We start from the raw sequence: 18,197 nt of genomic DNA, 5'->3' as shown, positions 1-18,197 counted from the left end.
ATATATAGACAGAGAGAGAGAGAGAGATGAATTTTCACAGCATGTGCACAATACATGTTATCTATCACCCATTCAGATCAAAAAATATAATATTACCAGCACTCCAAAAACCCCTTTGTTCCCTCTTCCAGTAATAAGCTCCTTCAAGGTAACCAATATCTTGACTTCTAGTGCCACAGATTAGTTTGTATTTTCTTGAACTTCACATAAATGAAACTATACAGTGTATTTCTTGGGGTCTTCTTTGGCTCAGTATTATGTTTGTAACATTCATGGTGTGAATGGCAATGGTCTTTCTTTCCTGTTTCTTTGAATGAATATACCACGATTTGTTTAATCCATTCTACTGTTCATTGTCTTTTGTGTCATTTATAATTTCTGGCTATCATGACTGCTGCTGCTATAATGAACATTCTTTTGTGCTTGTATCTGCTTTTTATTTCTGAAAGATTTATGTATTTCTATTAGGTGTATTTCTAGGAGTAAATTTGCAGGGTCATGGGTAGGCATATGTTCAGTGTTAGTAGATACTGTCAAGCAGTTTCCTAAACGGGTTCTAGTAATTTAAACTCCCATCAGCCCCATGAATATATATACCCACTATGTGCCCACAGAAATTAAAAATAAAAAATAAAATAAATAAAAAATAAACTCCCACCATCAATGTATGAAAATTTTAGTGACTTTTCATTCTTGTCAACATTTGGTATTGCCAATATTTTATTTAGTCATTCTGATGTGTGTGTAGTGGTATCTTCATTGTGTTTTTATAAATTGCATCTCCATAATGGTGACTAATGAGAATGAATATCTTTTTATTGGCCATTTATATATCAGCCATTTATATATCTTCTTTTGTAAAATTCCTGTTCAAGTCTTTGCTCACTTTGTTATTGGGATGCCTCTCCCACCACACTCCATTGATATGTTAGAGGTTTGTTTTATATTCTTTTTGTAATATATTTTGTATATTTGTCTGTTGTTGAATATGTGTGTCTTGCAAATATCTTCTTCTAGTCTTTGGCTTACCTTTTACAGACTCTTCTGAGATCAGAAGTCCTTAATTTTAATAAAGTATAATTTGTCAATATTTTTCTTTGTGGATTTTCTGTCTTATTTAAGAAATTGTTATCTACCCCCAAATCATGACTTTATTCTCTTGTTGTTTTTTTTTCCTAGAAGCTTAATTGTTTTATACTATTCATGTAAAAGTGATTTTTGTGTAAGGTATAAAATAAGTACATCAAGACCATCCTTAGCATGTGTTAATTTTATCATAAATCAAGTATATATTTGTTTTTTTAACTTTAAACAAATTTTTGTTACACAAAGATTGTCACATAATTGGATATTTCTCTACTTTGTACACAATTATTCTCACTCTCCACAGAAAGGCTGTTTAACTTCTCATCTGGTGGTGGCAAGCACTAAAATCCTGATTTCAACAGAATAGTAGTGAAAATGCCTCAATGATTTAAGTTGAAAGCAGTACATTGGTACATGGCTCTTTTATCCAGTATCAGGAATGTACAAATGACTTTTTATTCAAAAATACAAAATAAATTATCTGTATGCATGGACAATGACAGCAGTAAACCATTATATATTTTGTCAACTGAAACCAGTAACTGATGGTTTTAGTGATTTCTTTAACATCAGCCAGCCTTTTCTTCATTTTCTCCAACTGACTTCTCTGAAGTTATTGGTAAGGAACACTGCCTTGGGCTTCCTGTCACAGTTCATTAATAAAGGTAAAGCACTCTTCTAGGAGTTAGAACATACCACTTCCCATACCACCTCCCATTCCATCCATTGCACCCATTCCAGGATCCTTCTCTTCTTTAGGAATTTCTGTGACTACAACTTCTGCTGTAGTTAAGAGAGAGGCCACACCAGAAGCATCCAATAAAGCAGTTCTCACAACCTTTGTTGTGTCGATAATTCCTTTTTCCACCATATTCACAAAATCTCTGACCATAGCATCATAACCAACTTCTGAGGAACTTTGCATAATTTTCTCAACTATCAAAGATACTTCAACACCTGCATTCTTAGCAATGGTCATTGCTGGAAATTTGAGTGTTCTTTTAATAATTTCTATACCAATGTTGTGATCTTCATTAACTGGAGTCAGTGAGTCCAAGGCTGGAATGCACCGAAGCAGGGCACGACCCCCTCTCAAAACAATGCCTTCTTCAACAGCAGCTCTTGTAGCATTAAGGGCATCTGTAACTCTGTCTTGCTTTTCATTCACTTCAGCATCACTTGTCCCACCAACCTTCAGCACAGCTACTCCATCTGAAAGTTTTGCCAGTGTTCATTCAGTTTTTCCTTTTCATATTCACTAGTTGTGACATCTAACTGCTCAATGATTTCTTGAACACATTTTTCAATTTGAGCCTTGTCACCTTTTCCTTTTAAAAGCATGGCATCGTCTTTGGTCACAATGACCTCTCCAACTTTTCCTAAGTCATGAGGCTGAACGTCTTCAAGATTTAGGGTCAACCCCTCTTCTGCAAACACTGCACCACCAGTAGCAATAGCCATATCTTTAAGCTGGTTGTTTCTATTGTCACCAAACCCTGGATCCTTGACTGCCACAACCTGAAGACCAACCTTTAGCCTATTCAAGACGAGTGTACTTAGAGCTTCTCCATTAACGTCTTCAGCAATTATGACCAAGGCTTACAGTAAGCATTGGCAATTTCAAGAGCAGGTACAATGGACTGGACACTAGAAATTTTCTTTTCACTCAGCAGAACATAGGCATCCTGGAATTCACATTTCTGACCTTTTGATGTATTAACTAAGTATGGAGAAATATAGCCTTAATCAAACTTCATGCCTTCGATAATTTCTAATTCATCATTCGGTACTTTTCCCATTATTTACTGTGATGATACCCTTGCTTCCAACCTTTTTCATTGCATCAGAGATGATATTGCCAATTTCTTTGTCTCCATTTGCAGAAATTGTAGCAACCCGTGCAATTTCTTCAGGGGTGGTCACAGGTTTAGACTGCTTTTTTGGTTCAGCGATTATAGCATCAACAGCTAACATCACACCTCTCCTGATTTCCACCGGATTAGCCCCTTTGCTAATCTTCTCGAAGCCTTCCTTGGCAATAGAGCGTGCCAGTGCAGTAACAGTGGTAGTGCCATCCACAGCCTCTTCATTTGTGTTATTGGCAACATCTTGAACAAGTTTTGCTCCAGTATTTTTATATTTATCCTTTAAGTCAATTGACTTTGCAACAGTCACACTATCTTTTGTTACTTTAGGACTTCCCCAGCTCTGTCTGCTCAATAATCACTGTTCTTCCCTTTGGCCCCATTGTAATGGCTACAGCATGGGCTAAAAGGTCTACACCTTGAAGCATTAAGGCTCAGGCATCTGCACCAAAATTATCTTTGGCATAAGCCTAAGTGAGATGAGGAGCCAGTACCCTGGACACTGGTCTTATCTGGCAAAAGACTGTGGGTAAACAAAGCATTTCTGCGGGGCGGCAGCAGGGCGTGCGCTTGGTGAGGCAGGTCGTCGGCGGTCAGTGAGGGCAGTATATATTTGTTTCTGAGCTATGTCTTTTGTTTCATTGTCCTATTTGCCTAATGACTAATTAAAAGTCCTTTATTCTACTTTGAACTACATGTTTTATAAAGGCTGGAGTGGTGTGTATTTCTTATTAAATAATATATTCTTATTTATTATAATAGTGCCCGACACCTTGGTTGGGACTTACTACAGTTTTGATGAACATTGAATTAATAGCCATACTTCATAAGCAGTTTAAATGATCAAATATTGAATAGAAGTGCTGAAAGTGGGCAACTTTGTCTTTTTCTGATCTTACTGGAAAAGCTTTCAGCTTTTCACCATTGAGGGTGATGTTAGCTGTGGGCTTGTCCTATATGTCTTTTATTTTATTGAGGTACCTTCCTTCTACACATAACTTATTGACAGTTTTTAACATAAAAGGATTATGAATTTTGTCAAATGCTTTTTCTGCATGTACTGAGATGATCATATAATTTTTGTATTTTATTCTGTTAATGTGGTGTATCACATTTATTGACTTGAGTATGTTGAATAATCCTTGCTAGGATAGGGGTAAATCCTACTTGATCATGAAATATTATTTTTTAAATGTGCTATTGAACTTGGTTTGTTAGTATTCTTTTGAGGATTTTTGCTTCCGTGTTTATCAGGGATATTGGTCTGTAATGTCCTTTTCTGGCTTTGGTATCAGGGCAAAGCTGGTCTAATAAAATGTGTTTGGAAGTTTTCCTTCCTTTTCAAGTTTTAAAAGGAGTTTAAGAAGAAATTGTATTAGTTTTTCTTTAAATGTTTGGAAGAATTTTCCATGAGGCTATCCGGTTCTGGGCTTTTCTTTGACGAGAGACCTTTTGTTAGTGATTCAAGCTTTCTACTTGTTATTGGTCTATTCAGATTTTCTATATCTTTATGATTCAGTCTTGGTGGGTTGTATGTTTCTAGGAATTTATCCATTTCTTCTAGGTTAGCTGATTTGTTGACACAGAATTATTCATAATAGTTTCTTATGATCCTTTGTATTTCTGTGGTATGAGTTGTAATGTCACCTCTTTCATTTCTGATTTTATTTGAGTCTTCTTTCTTTCTTAGTATAACTAAGTTTTTAAAAAATCTTGTAGTTTTATTGATTCTTTTTTAGTCTTTATTTCATTTATTTCTGTTCTGACTTTTATTATTTCCTTTCTTCTGTTGACTTTGTGCTTAGTTTTTTTTTTTCCTAGTTCTATAACATATAACGTGGGTTGTTTATTTGAGATCTTTCTTCTTTTTTGATGTAAGTGCTTTTGCTATAAACTTACCTTTTAAAACTGCTTTGGCTGCATCCCAGAAGTTTTGAGATGTTGTGTTTTTATTTTTGTTTGTGTGAGGATATTCTGAAATTTACCTTTTAATTTCTCATTTGACTCATTGGTTATTCCTGATCATGTTTTTAAATTTCTACATATTTTTACATTTTTGAAATTGTTTATGCTATTGATCTCTAGTTTTATACCATTGTGGTGAAAGAAGATACTTCATATGATTTAAATCTTATTACATTTGTTAAGATTTGTTTTATGACCGAACAAATTATCCTGAAGAATATTTTATGTGCATGTGAGAAGAATGTGTATTATGTTGCTTTTGGATGGAATGTTCTATATATGTCCGTTAGGTTCATTTGGTTTAAAGTGTAGTTCAAGTCCAAAGTTTTCTTATTATCTGTCTGAATGATCTGTCCATAGTGAAAGTAAAGTATTGAGGTACCCTACTATTATTGTATTGTAGTCTCTCTCTCCCCTCAGATCATTTAATATTTGCCTTATATATGTAGGTGCTCTGATATTGGGTGTATATATTTATAATTCTTATGTCGTTTTGATGAACTGACCCCTTTATCATTATATAATAACCTTCTTTGCTTCTTTTTATAGTTTTTGACTTAAGAATATTTTGTCTAAGTATAGCTACTCCTGATCTCTTTTGGTTTCCATTTAGTAGAATATCCTTTTCCATCTCTTCACTTTTAGTCTATTTGTGTCCATAAAGGTGGAGTGATTTTCTTGTAGGCAGCATATTGTTTGGCCTTGGTCTCTAAAAAATCTATTCAGCCACTCTACAGCTTCTGATTGAAGAATATAATCCATTTACATTTAAAGTAATTATTTATAGGTAAGCATATACTATATACTACTGCCACTTTGTTATTCTTTTTCTGGTTGTTTTATAGATCTTTCTGGTTGTTTTTCTGGTTGTTTTAAGATCTTTTGTTCATTTTTTCCTTTCTTACTGTTTTTCTTCATGGTTTGATGGTGATGATCTTCTATGGTGATGTGTTTTGAATACTTATTTTTATATTTTGTGTATCTACTATATAGGTTTTTGCTTTGTGGTTATCACTAGGCTTGCATGAAACATCTTATAGTTATAACAGACTATTTTAAGCTGATAACCACTTACCTTTGCTTACAAAAACTCTACATTTTTGCTTCCCCCACTTATATTAATGTTTTTCATGTCACAATTTACATCTTTTTGTAACCTGTATCTCTCAACAAATGATTGTAGCTATCGTTATTTATTTATTTTTTAATTATACTTTAAGTTCTAGAGTACATATGCACAACTTGCAGGTTTGTTACCTAGGTATACATGTGCCATGTTGGTTTGCTGCACCCATTAACTCGTCATTTACATTAGGTATTTATCCTAATGTGCCCCTCCCCCTATCCCCCACCCCACGACAGGCCCCCATGTGTGATGTTCCCTACCCTGTGTCCAAGTGTTCTCATTGTTCAATTCCCACCTATGAGTGAGAACATGTGGTGTTTTGTTTTCTATCCTTATGATAGTTTGCTCAGAATGATGGTTTCCATCTTCATCCATGTCCCCGCAAAGGACATGAACTCATCCTTTTTTATGGCTGCATAGTATTCCATGGTGTATATGTGCCACATTTTCTTTTTTTTTTTAATTATACTCTAAGTTTTAGGATACATGTGCACAATGTGCAGGTTAGTTACATATGTATACATGTGCCATGTTGGTGTGCTGCACCCATTAACTCATCATTTAATATTGGGTATATCTCCTAATGCCACATTTTCTTATTGCAGTCTATCATTGATGGACATTTGGGTTGGTTCCAAGTTTTTGCTTTTGTGAATAGTGCCACAAGAAACATACTTGTGCATGTGTCTTTATAGTAGAATGATTTATAATCTTTTGAGTATATACCCAGTAATGGGATTGCTGGGTCAAATGGTATTTCTGGTTCCAGATCCTTGAGGAATTGCCACACTGTCTTCCACAATGGTTGAGCTAGTTTACACTTCCACCAACAATGTAAAAGTGTTCCTATTTCTCCATGTCCTCTCCAGCATCTGTTTCCTGACTTTTTAAATGATCGCCATTCTAACTGGTGTGAGATGGTATCTTATTGTGGTTTTGATTTGCATTTCTCTGATGACCAGTGATGATGAGCATTTTTTCATGTGTCTGTTGGCTGCATAAATGTCTTCTTTTGAGAAGTGTCTGTTCATATCATTTGCCCACTTTTTGATGGGGTTTTTTTTTTCTTGTAAATTTGCTTAAGTTCTTTGTAGATTCTGGATATTAGCCCTTTGTCAGATGGGTAGATTGCAAAAATTTTCTCCCATTCTGTAGGATGCATGTTCTACTCTGATGGTAGTTTCTTTTTCTGTGCAGAAGCTCCTCAGTTTAATTAGATCCCATTTGTCTATTTTTGGCTTTTTTTGTCATTGTTTTTGGTGTTTTATTCATAAAGTCTTTGCCCATGCAAAGACTTGTTATTGTCCTGAATGGTATTGCCTAAGTTTTCTTCTAGGGATTTTATGGTTTTAGGTCTAACATTTAAGTCTTTATTCCATTTTGAATTAATTTTTACATAAGGTATAAGGAAGGGATCTAGTTTCAGCTTTCTCCATGTGGCTAGCAAGTTTTCCCAGCACCATTTATTAAATAGGGAATCCTTTCCCCATTTCTTGTTTTTGTCAGGTTTGTCAAAGATCAGATGGCTGTAGATGTGTGGTGTTATTTCTGAGGCCTCTGTTCTGTTACATTGGTCTATATATCTGTTTTTGTATCAGTACCATGCTGTTTTGGCTACTGTCGCCTTGTAGTATAGTTTGAAGTCAGATAGCGTGATGCCTCCAGCTTTGTTCTTTTGGCTTAGGATTGTCTTGGCAATGCAGGCTCTTTTTTTGGTTCCATATGAACTTCAAAGTAGTTTTTTCCAATTCTTTGTAGACAGGCATTGGTAGCTTGATGGGAATGGCATTGAATCTGTAAATTACCTTGGGCAGTATGGCCATTTTCACGATATTGATTCTTCCTATTCATGAACATGGAATGTTCTTCCATTTGTTTGTGTCCTCTTTTATTTTGTTGAGCAGTGGTTTGTAGTTCTCCTTGAAGAGGTCCTTCACATCCCTTGTAGGTTGGATTCCTAGGTATTTTATTCTCTTTGTAGCAATTGTGAATGGGAGTTCACTCATGATTTGGCTCTCTGTTTGTCTGTTATTGGTGTATAGGAATGCTTGTGATTTTTACACACTGATTTTGTATCCTGAGACTTTGCTGAAGTTGCTTATCAGCTTAAGGAAATTTTGGGCTGAGACAATGGGGTTTTCTAAATATACAGTCATGTCATCTGCAAACAGGGACAACTTGACTTCCTCTTTTCCTAATTGAATACCCTTTATTTCTTTCTCTTGCCTGATTGCCGTGGCCAGAGCTTTCAACACTATGTTGAATAGGAGTGGTGAGATAATGCATCCTGTCTTGTGCCAGTTGTCAAAGGGAATGTTTCCAGTTTTTGCCCATTCAGTATGATATTGGCTGTGGGTTTGTCATAAACAGCTCTTATTGTTTTGAGATACCTTCCATCAGTACCTAGTTTATTGAGAGTTTTCAGCATGAAGTTCTGTTGAATTTTGTCAAAGGCCTTTTCTGCATCTATTGAGATAATCGTGGTTTTTGTCTTTGGTTCTGTTTATGTGATCGGTTATGTTTATTGATTTGCATATGTGGATCTGGCCTTGCATCCCAGGGATGAAGCCTACTTGATCATGGTGGATAAGCTTTTTGATGTGCTGCTGGATTTTGTTTGCCAGTATTTTATTGAGGATTTTTGCATCGATGTTCATCGGGGATATTGGTCTAAAATTCTCTTTTCTTGTTGTGTCTCTGCCAGGCTTTGGTATCAGGATGATTCTTGCCTCATAAAATGAGTTAGGGAGGATTCCCTCTTTTTCTATTGATTGGAATAGTTTCAGAAGGAATGGTACCAGCAGCTCCTCTTTGTACCTCTGGTAGAATTCGGCTGTGAATCCATCTGGTCATGGACTTTTTTTGGTCAGTAGGCTATTAATTATTGCTTCAATTTCAGAGCCTGTTATTGGTCTATTCAAAGATTCAACTTCTTCTTTGTTTAGTTTTGGGAGGGTGCATGTGTCCAGGAATTTATCCATTTCTTCTAGATTTTCTAGTTTATTTGCATAGAGGAGTTTATAGTATTCTCTGGTGGTAGTTTGTATTTCTGTGGGATCAGTGGTGATATCATCCTCTTTATCACATTTTGTTGCGTCTATTTGATTCTTCTGTCTTTTCTTCTTTATTAGTCTTGCTAGCAGTCTATCAATTTTGTTGATCTTTTCAAAAAACCAGGTCCTGGATTCATTGATTTTTTTTGAAGGTTTTTTTGTGTCTCTATCTCCTTCAGTTCTGCTCTGATCTTAGTTATTTCTTGCCTTTTGGTAGCTTTTGAATTTGTTTGCTCTTGCTTCTCTAGTTCTTTTAATTGTGATGTTAGGGTGTTGATTTTAGATCTTTCCTGCTTTCTCTTGTGGGCATTTAGTGCTATAAATTTCTCTCTACACATTGCTTTAAATGTGTCCCAGAGATTCTGGTACGTTGTGTCTTTGTTCTCATTGGTTTCAAAGAACATCTTTATTTCTGCCTTCATTTCGTTATGTACCCAGTAGTCATTCAGGAGCAGGTTGTTCAGTTTCCATGTAGTTGAGCAGTTTTGAGTGAGTTTCTTAATCCTGAGTTCTAGTTTGATTGCACTGTGGTCTGAGAGACAGTTTGTTGTGATTTCTGTTCTTTTACATTTGCTGAGGAGTGCTTTACTACCAACTATGTGGTCAATTTTGGAATAAGTGCATGTGGTGCTGAGAAGAATGTATATTCTGTTGATTTGAGGTGGAGAGTTCTGTAGATGTCTATTAGGTCTGCTTTGTGCAGAGCTGAGTTCAAGTCCTGGATATCCTAGTTAATCTTTTGTCTCGTAGATCTGTCTAATATTTACAGTGTGGTGTTAAAGTCTCCCATTATTATTGTGTGGGAGTCTAAGTCTCTTTGTAGGTCTCTGAGGCTCTTCTTGTTGAATTGATCCCTTTACCATTATGTAATGGCCTTCTTTGTCTCTTTTGCTCTTTGTTGGTTTAAAGTCTGGTTTATCAGAGACTCGGATTGCAATCCCTGCTTTTTTTCTGTTTTCCATCTGCTTGGTAGATCTTCCTCCATCCCTTTATTTTGAGCCTATGTGTGTCTCTGCATGTGAGATGGGTCTCCTGAACACAGCACACTGATGGTTCTTGATTCTTTATCCAATTTGCCAGTCTGTGTCTTTTAATTGGAGCATTTAGCCCATTGATATTTAAGGTTAATATTGTTATGTGTGAATTTGATCCTGTCATTATGATGTTAGCTGGTTATTTTGCCCGTTAGTTGATGAAGTTTCTTCCTAGCATCGATGGTCTTTACAATTTGGCATGTTTTTGCAGTGGCTGGTACCGGTTGTTCCTTTCCATGTTTAGTGCTTACTTCAGGAGCTCCTGTAAGGCAGGCTTGGTGGTGACAAAATCTCTCAGCATTTGCTTGTCTGTAAAGGATTTTATTTCTCCTTCACTTATGAAGCTTAGTTTTGCTGGATATGAAATTCTGGGTTGAAAATTCTTTTCTTTAAGAATGTTGAATATTGGCCCCCACTCTCTTCTGGCTTGTAGAGTTTCTGCCGAGAGATCCGCTGTTAGTCTGATGGGCTTCCCTTTGTGGGTAACCCAACCTTTCTCTCTGGCTGCCATTAACATTTTTTCCTCATTTCAGCCTTGGAGAATCTGACAATTATGTGTCTTGGGGTTGCTCTTCTTGAGGAGTATCTTTGTGGTGTTCTCTGTATCTCCTGAATTTGAAGGTTGGCCTACCTTGCTAGACTGGGGAAGTTCTCCTGGACAATATCCTGAAGCATGTTTTCCAACTTGGTTCCATTCTCCCCATCACTTTCAGGTACATAAATCAGACGTAGATTTGGCCTTTTCACATAGTCCCATATTTCTTGGAGGCTTTGTTTCTTTCTTTTTACTCTTTTTTCTCTAATCTTGTTTTCTTGCTTTATTTCATTAATTTGATCTTCAATCACTGGTACCCTTTTTTCCCACTTGATCTAATCAGCTATTGAAGGTTGTGCATGTGTCATGAAATTCTCATGTCATGGTTTTCAGCTCCATCAGGTCATTTAAGGTCTTCTCTACACTGGTTATTCTAGTTAACCATTCATCCAAACCTTTTTTCAAGGTTTTTAGCTTCCTTGCAATGGGTTCGAACACCCTCCTTTAGCTCAGAGAAGTTGGTTATTACTGAGCTTCTGAAGTCTACTTCTGTCAGCTTGTCAAAGTCATTCTCCGTCCACCTTTGTTCCATTGCTGGCGAAGAGCTGTGATCCTTTGGAGGAGAAGAAGCGCTCTGGTTTTTAGAATTTTCAGCTTTTCTGCTCTGGTTTCTCCCCATCTTTGTGGTTTTATCTACCTTTGGTCTTTGATACTGGTGACCTACAGATGGGGTTTTGGTGTGGATGTCCTTTTTGTTGATGTTGATGCTATTCTTTTCTGTTTGTTAGTTTTCCTTCTAAGAGTCAGGTCCCTTAGCTGCAGGTCTGTTGGAGTTTGCTAGAGGTCCACTCCAGACCCTGTTTGCCTGGGTGTCACCAGCAGAGGCTGCAGAACAACAAATATTGCAGAACAGCAAATATTGCTGCCTGATCCTTCCTATGGAAGCTTCGTCCCAGAGGGGTACCCACCTGTATGAGGTGTCAGTCGGCCTCTACTGGGTGGGGTCTCCCAGTTAGGCTACACGGGAGTCAGTGACCCACATAAGGAGGCAGTCTTTTCGTTCTCAGAGCTCAAACACCATGTTAGGAGACCCATTGCTCTCTTCAGAGCTGTCAGACAGGGATGTTTAAGTCTGCAGAAGTTTCTGCTGCCTTTTGTTCAGCTATGCCCTGCCCCCAGAGGTGGGGTTTACAGAGGCAGCAGGCCTTGCAGAGCTGCAGTGGGCTCCACCCAGTTCGAGTTTCCCAGCCGCTTTGTTTACCTACTCAAGCCTCAGCAATGGTGGTTGCCTTTCCCCCTGCCAGGCTGCTGTCTTGCAGGTCATTCTCAGACTGCTGCACTAGTAGTGAGCAAGGGTCCATGGGCATGGGACCCACTGAGCCAGGTGCAGCATATAATCTCCTGCTGTGCCATTTGATAAGACCATTGGAAAAGTGCAGTATTTGGGTGGGAGTGTCCCAATTTTCCAGGTACAGTCTGTCACAACTTCCCTTGGCTAGGAAAGGGAAATCCCCTGACCCCTTGCGCTTTCTGGGTGAGGCGATGCCCTGCCCTGCTTTGGCTCGCCCTCCGTGGGCTGCACCCACTGTCCAACCAGTCATAGTGAGATGAACCAGGTACCTCAGTTGGAAATGCAGAAATCACTGTCTTCTGCATCGATCATGCTGGGAGCTACAGACTGGAGCTGTTCCTATTTGGCCATATTGGAACGGACCTCTCTAGCTATGGTTACTTTTTAACAGTTTTATGGGAAAAGCTTCTTGAAACTGATCTGAGCAATAGCTTTCTGAATATGACCCCAAAAGCACAGGACACAAAAGCAAAAATAGAAGAATGGAATTCCATCATACTAAAAAAGTTTTGCACAGCAAAACAGACAAATAGACACATGCGCATGCACACACACACACACATCAAACAAGAGTGAAGCTACAATCTACAAAATGAAAGAATATTTAAAAACCATACATCTGAAAAAGGGTTAATATTCAAAATATGTAAGGATCTTAAAGAATGCAATAGCAAGAAAGCAAATAACCCAATTTAAAATGGGTGTAGAGCCTGAATAGACATTTCTCAGAAGAAGACATATGAATGGACAACAGATATTTAAAAAATGCTCATCAGCAGGGAAATGCAAATTGAAAACACAATGAGATATCACCTCAGACATCTTAGGATGGCTATTGTCAAAAAGGCTAGAGACAACAAGTGTTTGTGGTAATGTAGAGAAAAGGGAATCTGTGTGCACTGAGGGTAGGAATATAAATTATTGGAGCCACAATGGAAAACAGTATGGAGGTTCCTCAAAAAATTTAAAATAGGGCTATCTTAAAATCTAGCAATCTTACTTCTGGGTATGTATCCAAAGGAAATAAAATCAGTATGTTGAAGAGATAACCACAGTCTCATGTTCATTGCAGCATTATTCACAATAGCCATGATATAGAATCAACAGATTAATTGATAAAGAAAATGCAGTATATATACAAAATGAAATACTATTCAGTCTCAAAAAAGAAGGAAATTCTGTCATTTGCTGCAACACAAATGAACCTGAAGGACATTAGGTTAAGTGAAGTAAGCCAGGCATGAAGGAACAAATGATACATTATCTCATTTATAGGTGGAATCTAAAAAGGTCAAACTCATGGAAGCAGAGAGTAGAATGGTGGTTATTGGGCTGGGTGGGAGGGGGGATAGGGAGATATGGTTAAAGGTTAAAAGTTTTAGTTTTATAGAATAAACTCTGGAGATCTATTGTGTAGCATGATAAGTATAGTTAATAATAATGTATAATATACTTGAAAATTGCTAAGAGAGTAGATCTTAAATGTTCTTCACCCACACATGATAACTGTGAGTTGATGAATATATTAGCTTGATTGTGGTAATCATTTCTCAATGCATACATATATCAAAACATCAATTTATAATAGACACAATTTAAATTTGTCAGTTATATTGCAATAAATCTGGAAAAGTGATAGAATATATTCACAAATTGATAGTTATCTCTGAAGTGATATATAAATGCTAGTTACAATAACCTCTTCTGTGTTTTAGGTTTATTCATAAAAATAGTGCTCTCTTTTAAAATGCTCCTCCAAGAAACATGCATAAAACTCTCATATTTGCACATGACTTTGTGTACTTAAAATAGATTAAATGATCCGCTTTTGGGGCTATCAAGCTAAGAGTTTGTTATTGATGCTGCTGACACTGTCATTGATACTGTTGATACTGTCATTAATACTACTGACACTGATTATTATTAATATAATTGATATTACTGGTCCAGTAGAATCGATAACAAACTTTTAGCTTGATAACTGTATTATATGAATATATTCTACTTTTTAAAAATTAAGACATTACAGATAAAACTAAAGTTTTCTTCGATCAACACTCTCAAGTTCAGGTCCTTTTCCTTCTCCTAACTAATGATTATTACTGTATTTGGCATGAATATTTTCATATTTTGAAAAATATTTTTCATAGGTATATATGCCCTTGTGAAATTCACAATGTTATTTTTATGTTTGCCTTTGTTTTTATCATAAATGGTTTCATATTATATGTATCTTTGTATAACTTGCTAATTTTGCCTAACAATATTTTGAGATCCATCTATTTTAATACATGAAGTTCATACTTATTTAATTGGGTCTATAATATTTTATTTTATAAATATTTGATGTTTTGCCAGTCATGGTGGCTCACACCTATAAGCCCAACACTTTGGGAGGCTGAGATGGGAAGATCACTCAGAGTTCAAGACCAGCCTGGGAAACATAGCAAGACCCTGTCTCTACAAAAACTAAAAAAAAAAATTAGCCAGGTATGGTGGTGTGCGCCTTTAGTCCCTGCTACTTGGGAGATTGATGCAAGAGGATTGCTTGAGCACAAGAGTTCAAGGTTGCAGTGAGCTACGATGATACTATGTACTCCAGCCTAGGTGACAGAGAGACCCTGTCTATAGAGAAAAAATAATGTTTTTTTATTGTATAATGTTATAATGTAGGGGCCAAATGTTCAGACCATCTAGGTTCAAATAGAAGCTCTATCACTTTGTGTGGCCTTGGGAAAGCTACTTAACCAAGGTGTGCTTCAGTTTCTCATCTATAAGATGGAGATAATAGTGTCGAGCTCATGTTATTATTTTGCTGTAAGAAGTCAATGGTTTATTTTATTTTTTTTTTGAAACGAAGTTTCACTCTTGTTGCCCAGGCTGGAGTGCAATGGTGTGATCTTAGTTCACTGCAACATCTGCCTCCTGGGTTCAAGTGATTCTCCTGCCTCAGCCTCCCAAGTAGCTAGGATTACAGGAATGCAGCACCACTCCTGGCAAATTTTGTATTTTTAGTGGAGATGGGGTTTTACCATATTGGTCAGGTTGGTCTTGAACTCCTGACCTCAAGCAATCCGCCCACCTCGGCTTTCCAAAGTGCAGGGATTACAGGCGTGAGCCACTGTGCCTGTCCGAAGTCAATGATCTTTTAATTAAAACTCAGTAAAATTTTCTTTCATATTTACCTGCATATTTACCATTTCTGATGCTGATTACTCCATTGGGTAGTTCCAAATTTTTATTAGGTACCACTTTCTTTCTGTTTGAAGAACGTCTTTTCTTCTAGTGCAGTTCTGCTGGTGATATATTTCCTAAGCCATTGTTTGCCTATAAAGTTTTTATTTTGCCTTCATTTTGTAACATATTTTACTGGGTGTAGAATTTTAGATTGTTTTTTTTTTTTTTCAGTTTTCTAGTTTGTATAGTTTCTGACAAAAAGTGCCTCATCAGAAATGATACAACCTCTATCATTGTACTTTTGTATGTAATATGTCTCTTTTTATGGCTTTAAGATTTTCTTTATCACTGTTTTTGAGCATTGTTATAATGTGCTTTGGTAGGAATAATCTTTGTGTTATTTTGCTTGAGGTTTGTTAAACTTCTTGGACTTTCGTGTTTATAATTTTGATCAAATTTGGAAAGTTTTCATCCAGTAGTTATTCAAATAGTTTTTCTGTATTTCCATGCCCTTACATTCCCTCCTACTGAGAGTATGATTATGTGTATGTTAGTGTGCTTGATAATGTCCCACAGGTCACTAGGGCCTTATTCATTGTCTTAAAAATTATCTCTTTTGTGTATTATTTTGGATAGTTTCTCTTGCTATAGCTTTGTGTTCACTAATCTTTTCTTCTGTTAATCCTATCCTGTGTATTTTTTTTTCATATCTGAAAGTTCCACTTGTATTATTTTTATCTCTCATTCTCATTGTGTTGATATTTTTCTTTAAAATTTTCAGTATAATATTAATACACTTTGATTGACAATTTCATCATCTGCATCATTTGTTTTTCTATCTATTGATTTTTCTTTTGCTTATATGTAACATTTTTCTGTTTGTTTTGTAGTCTGCTCAGGTTGCTATAACAAAATACCTCATAGACTGGGTGGCTTAAATAACAAACATTTATTTCTGTAAAGTTCAGGATTAAGGTGCATGGTGTCTTTTTGGTTTGCAGATGGCTGCCTTCTTGCTGTATCTTCACATGGTGGAAAGAGTGAGTGAGCACTGGTCTGTTTCTCTTCTTACAAGGACACTAATCTCATCATGAAGACTCTACTCTCACGACCTCTTCTAAACCTAATTACCTCCCAAAGGCCCCACCTCCTAATACCATCACATAAGTGGGTTTCAACATGTGAATTTGGGGGAGGCATAAACTTTCAGTTCATAACAGCTTCTTTGCATGCTTGCTCATTTTTAAATTAGATTCCACACAGTAAATTTTATATTGTTGAGTACCTGATTTCATTTGATTCCTTTAAAGAGTGTTGTAGTTTGTTTTGCCAAGCCCTTTTGGTTCTTTCAGATTTTGCTCAGGTGGATTTAGAGCAGTCTTTAGTCCTAGGTTAGCCCCACTACTGACGTCTAACCTTTCCGAGGTCTCTTCCAAATGTTCTGCATATTATGAAGTTTCTGTACTCTGATTTGTGAACTATTCCTAGACTCATTCTGGGAATAGTTCGGCCTACTGATTTCCTGCTCTCAGTCTCAAGGAGTTTTATTTCATGGATGTGTAGGTTAGTATACTCTTCCAAACACTCCAGAAGATTCCTTTGCAGAATGTAGAGCTGTTGTTTTACAGTATCACCGTCTCTGGAATTCTGCTGCATAAATTCTAGTCATTTTGACCTCCCTGAATTCCAATCTCTTCTCACCTCAGGAGAAAATAAAGAGAACGTATAATCCCCTTCTTGAGCTGTGTAAAACTACCACCTGGCAGAAAGCCAGGAAAATTATAGGTTTCATCTTGTTTGCTTCCTGCTTCTCAAGTGTCACAAGACTATGTTGCCTATTGTTGAATATCTTAGAAGCGTTGTTTCATATTTTGTTCAGTTTTGTGGTTATTTACAGTGGGAGGGTAATTCTCATAACCTTTTTATTATATTTTTATTTTCTATTACCATACTTTTTATTCATACATGTTTTATTCTTCCCTTCTTTTCCAGCAATAAAATTTTCTTTGTTCCACACTTTTATTATATTTGTTTGAAATATATCCTATTCTTCTAGTGATTGCCCTTGAATTTAATTCTTTCAAGAAGGATCTATGGATTAGATTTACTGCACACACTACACAGGCTGTGCACTGCACCACTCCAGGGAAAATCATGTACATGTACTTGGAGTTGTGCAACATTAGAGCTGGTATACATTAGGATTTTTATATATCTGATTATATTTTTATATTTTTCTTACTGTTGAATGATAGCTTGTCTGGATAGACAACTTTGTGTTTCAAGTTATTTCCATTTAAATCTTTAAAGATATCACTCCATTCGTTGTATAGTTACCAATATTACTTTTGGGATATGTAACATAAATTTGATTCTCCTTCCATTCCAGGTCATCTGTCTTTCTGGTAGCTTTTAAGATTTACTATTTATTTTTGATGTTTTAAAATTTTGGTGCCAGGACTCAAAGTATAGCTTTTAAAAGCCTTTTTTCCTGTTTAGCAATATGATGGCTTTTTCTATTTGAAGACTCATGCTAACCTTAAGTTCTGGGAATTTTTTTTTTTTTCTGTTGTTACTTAAGTTCTTGCTTCTCATACAGTTTCTATAGACTTTTGAATGTACTACTAATGTTAATACTTCTGTATCTATTCTCCATGTCATTCAAATTCTGTATTAAAAAAATATGTATTTTTCCATTTGCTAGAATTCCTCAGTTATATTTTCTAATTTGATTGTTCTTTAACTTTGTCCTATTGGGAGTTATCCCTTCTATAGATTTTTTAGAAAATATATTTTATTTTGAAATAATTAAAGGTGTATAGTGTTTTGAAAATGGTTCCCACTCACTTTCACCAACTTTTCTTAATGTTAACATCTTACATAATATAATACAATTATAAACTAAGAAATCAGCACTGGTACAAAATATAATACAATTATAAACTAATAAATTAGTGCTGGCACAACTCTATTAAACTAAAATACAGATTTTATTTGGTCCAAGA

The 18,197-nt window shown here is 36.2% G+C and overlaps 1 protein-coding gene and 1 pseudogene across 1 annotated transcript in view; one reads left to right on the top strand and one right to left on the bottom strand.

Annotated features, from left to right (window-relative positions):
• The window catches only part of ANAPC10 (anaphase promoting complex subunit 10), a 270,845-nt gene extending 252,851 nt beyond the window's left edge, over positions 1-17,994 (top strand). The window contains exon 6 of the transcript XR_008547628.2: positions 16,194-17,994. The gene's annotated coding sequence lies outside the window, so the exon portion shown is untranslated. The remainder of the gene's footprint in view (positions 1-16,193) is intronic.
• Positions 1,672-3,493, bottom strand: LOC739197 (60 kDa heat shock protein, mitochondrial-like; annotated as a pseudogene).
• Positions 17,995-18,197: the final 203 nt, after the last annotated feature.

The sequence above is a fragment of the Pan troglodytes genome, chromosome 3 (assembly GCF_028858775.2).
Source record: "Pan troglodytes isolate AG18354 chromosome 3, NHGRI_mPanTro3-v2.0_pri, whole genome shotgun sequence".
Lineage (NCBI taxonomy): Eukaryota > Metazoa > Chordata > Mammalia > Primates > Hominidae > Pan > Pan troglodytes.
This window is presented reverse-complemented; position numbering and strand designations above follow the sequence as displayed.